Source organism: Myotis lucifugus, unplaced genomic scaffold (assembly GCF_000147115.1).
Source record: "Myotis lucifugus unplaced genomic scaffold, Myoluc2.0 scaffold_319, whole genome shotgun sequence".
In the NCBI taxonomy this organism is placed as follows: Eukaryota; Metazoa; Chordata; class Mammalia; order Chiroptera; family Vespertilionidae; genus Myotis; species Myotis lucifugus.
Genome location: NW_005871367.1, coordinates 490,873 through 495,282, shown reverse-complemented (window position 1 = coordinate 495,282; position 4,410 = coordinate 490,873).

Below are 4,410 nucleotides of genomic sequence, written 5' to 3'. Positions count from 1 at the left end.
GCAGAATAAGCTCAGTGTTTTAACATCTGCACAGCGTGCTGGCTGGGTGTTAGCGCTGCTCTTTGCCGTGACGGTGAAGGTCGGGTGGCCTCTGGTGCCTCGAGGTATTCTGGCATTGTGTGGATGACTACAGCTCAAATGGGTATCTGTCCTGACGAAGGTGAGACTGGTCTGTCCCCTTACAGTCAGGAGGAGACGGGCCGCTCGGCAGCACAGACCCCACAGCTGGAGGTGGCATCTGATAACTGGACAGTGCTGAGCTGAGCCATCAGGGCATGGATGTCAAAGCAGCTAACGTTTATTTCCGTAGGACAGTCTTGCAAATAAAGCTTTACTCAGTTCCAGCTCACAATTCTTTTTAACTGTCTAACCCTGCTTCAAAATGAAGGACAGTTAGTAATTATATAAAAATTAAAAATTAATAGAAGCAGGATAGGGAAAGTTGATTCAAGACTCAAGACCACTCTCCCAGAAATAGTAGCCCTGTATTCACTCCAACTTCCACTTCCTTGCCTGCCTGAGCTAGAGAGATCAGCAACGCTAACTGTTCACTTTCCCAGCCTCCTTTGCAAGTAGGGGTGACCATATGACCCAGTCTGGCCAGTAAGATTTGGGTGGAATTCAGCTGGAGTGGTGGTAGGAGGGTATGTGTGTGGGGGGAGGAGGGAGTTGGGGAAAACTTTTGCTTTTCTGGTACAAAGGGACAGCTGCAGCTGTTTCTGGCCTCCCTTTCTTCCTGCCCTGATTGGGCATCATGCCTGGAATAGGAACTGCCATCTTGCAACCACGAAGGAGAGACCCAGGGAATCACAGCAGTGCTGGCTCTAGACCTCGTGAGCTGCTGAACAAATGCTAACAGCTGCCTGCTCCAGACTTCTTGTTTGGTGAAAAAAACCAGAAAACTCTGTTCCTTCTGCTTACTTATAGCTGAAAGCATTCTTAACTGATACAACTAGTATAAACCATTACTTGTCGTGGATAGGCAACAAGGGCAAAGCAGAGGGGCTGTGAGGATTTTCCAAGTCTGGTTAATACATTAGAAAGAAGCTGTGGGCATCGTTCTCAAAAGCAAGGGAGGCAGCCCTAGCCGGTTTGGCTCAGTGGATGGAGCATTGGCCTGTGGACTGAAGGGCCCCAGGTTCTATTCCAGTCAAGGGTACATACCTTGGTTGCAGGCTCCTCCCCAGCCCAGACCCTGGTTGGGGCTTGTGCAGGGAGGCAACCAATCAATGTGTTTCTCTCACATCGATATTTCTCTCTGTCTTTCCCTCTCTCTTCCACACTCCCTAAAAATCAATGCAAAATAGCTTCAGGCGAGGACTAAACAAACAAAAGCAAGGGAGGCAGCAAGTCTTACTGGGGCCAGGTCAAAACAACACAGAAGCCAACTTGAAGGGACTGCAAGGAGGGGACAATTTGAGCATCAAAAAAACAATTACTCCAATGGATTAAATTGAGATTAAAAATGAATAAAGGAAAATAACCAAGCACTTACCCTGCTTTCTGATATGAACTATATTTTAGAACAGCCGAAGAGGTTTAACTTAAAAAAATAATGTTGAAAAGGGAAGAACCACCTAGACTTCAGAAAGTGATGGAAAGATTGGATAGGACCATGGTCGGCAGACTGCGGCTCGCGAGCCACATGCGGCTCTTTGGCCCCTTGAGTGTGGCTCTTCCTAAGCCTTAGGAGTACCCCAGTTAAGCTAATAACAATGTACCTACCTATATAGTTTAAGTTTAAAAAATTTGGCTCTCAAAAGAAATTTCAATCGTTGTGCTGTTGATATTTGGCTTTGTTGACTAATGAGTTTGCCGACCACTGGGATAGGAGATATGGTAGGAGTTATGCAGGCACCTGCCACCATCTTTCCATCTTCTCTTCCTCCTCTTCTTCCTCTTCCTCCTCCCTCTCCTCCTCCTCCTCCTCCTCTTCCTCTTCTTCCTCTCTCTCCCCACAACCTCTGGAATGGCCAGCCTGAGGTTTTACTTGTCCTCCTCATCTACTCCTCTGTCCTGCCCCTTTGAATAGAGGAAAGTTGGGGGTGTGCATGGTGGTGAAAGGAACAAAGACCGCTGGCAAGAGCTGAGCCCACCTTCCTGCACACACTCTCTTACAGTGCGTGGAGACTTGACTCACCCTGAAGATGACTAAACTCTGATCCTCAATCAGTACTCCGGGCCCCTCCCAACAGGGGCCCTTTGCCTAGACCTGATGCTAATTAGTAGATCTCACTCTGCAATCAGAAGGATGGGTGTGAGTTATTCATGATAATCCCCATACAGTAATTCCTAAATGGTGAGCTCTCAGTTATCTAAGGTAATGGAGTAGTATGTGAGCTCAGAGGAATAGAAGGGCCAGGAAATAAGCAAATCCATACAGTGAAAATAGGATGGTTTCTTTTGCAATCAAAATAGGATGGTTTCTAATAGGATGAGCTCTATCTAACTCTATGCCAAACGAAGTCAACCAAAAGGGCCTAATTCAGACTCTAGGGGTTAATCATGGTCATAAACTGGGGGTAGGGGGGTAATCACTGGACTAAGCCAATCGAGGTTTAATGAACACGAAATGTGCCATTCCCAAATGCCTATAAACTGAGGCTTAAAAAGTTCAAATCATTAATATATATATATTTTTAAAAAGGTTCCTTTCAAAAGACTCACCCATTGTTAGTTCTGGTAAGAAAATATCCATTTTATTATCATTGTCATCATATATCCAACATCCACAATAACCTACCCGAGCTGAAAGGCCGTTTAGAAAAGGAGAAAGGCTAGTGACGCTTGGGCCTGAGGCCATGCGCAGGGCTCAGAGGCAGCTACCCCAGCATCTTAAACATCGGTGACATGAAAACACTAAGCCATGTGTGGCCATCAAGAAGGTTACAGCGCCTTTGCTGCCCAGGTGTTCTAGAGCAGGTGCCGATACACAGTGGAATCATGCAAGATCATTGGTTTCAGAGACAGAGGGGAAAAGGAAGTCTCCACAGGCAAGATACATATACTGCTTTTGACCGATAGCTTTTGCCTCTGCAGCTTTCAGACCCACTGGTATTTCAATTCCACAAGGGCATGAACCTCATGTAGTTTGTTCACCTCTGTAGCTCCAGCACCTTGACTGATGCAAGGCGCACAGGGTAAGATCTCGACAAATATTTGTCAAACGAATGACCCAGTGGGCATGCTGTGCCATGCATATTTGGAGAAAGAAAACTGAGGGGCAGGGATGTGAACTGGTTTATTTGAGTTGGTAGTCACCAATTCAGCACTGGCCCACAGGACTCATTATGGTCAGTTGCTCATAAAACATAGACAAACCCCTGTCCTGGTGTTCTGTGATATTTTCTAGAAGGTAGGAAAATATACAAACACGATGAAATGACCTATACATGTAGAACTACTAAAGGTAAGACTTGATTCATATCTAAAAAGCAGTGTCTATTCACAGAATCACAGACATGAAGAACATTTCTTAGGAAGAGTAGACACAGGGGGTAGAGCCTGAACTTGGATGTTTTCAACAATGAGACGAGTCTCGAAGCCCCTTTCTGTTATACCAGGCGGCTGCTTTGCTCTGTAGCCATAGCGTATGTCTGTTAATTGTCTTATATAAGTAGAAGACACAACAAGGAATGCATATAGGTCAGAGAATATCTTAAAATTCCAAGCAGAAGAGCTGCTAATGAATTACGTTTAGGGTGTCTTGCCACCAGAAAAATGAGAGACCTTTCCCACACACCTTTGGCTATTTGCGCGTCAAGAAAAGTCACACATTTTCTCTCTGTAAAAAGTGTCAAAATGGAAAAAAAAAAAAAGAGCTTTGTGCGGTTTCACTCCTGAGGGGCTGAGGACTGGGACTGTGTTTAAATTTGGAATATATTGCGATTACCCCAGAGAACCACGAGAAAGCTCTACTCGGGGGAGGGGCATGAGGCCATGGCCTTTTGTTCCATGTCAGGGACACTACACAGGGTGCAGGCTGAGACGCTCAGGCCCAGGCACACACTCACCCGTGGGAAAAAGAAATTGCCCTGGTTTCTTCTGTTTTTAGCAATGCTTATGATGACTTGCCAAAAATTTCTATGTCTGCCACAGCCACTCCTGCTTGACCGTTCACGAGCCTCCAGATGAAGCTCCACGTTGTAGGACTGCCTGCATTGCAAATCCTATTGGCTCTCCCCTGTGGGTCATTTCCTGGTGAATTTCTGAGATGACTCCATTTTGAATATGTGGGTTCCAAGAAGCCCCAGTCCAATGAGTGACTTTGGGTCCTGCTGGGCCCTTGCTTACCTAGAACTCTGAGCGCAGTAGAAGCCGACTTTGAACCTTGAATACTCGAGTGCCGTCCAACCTTGGTCAAGGCCTTGGTCTGGCATTGGTATTCTGAGAGTCATAATACCACCTCAA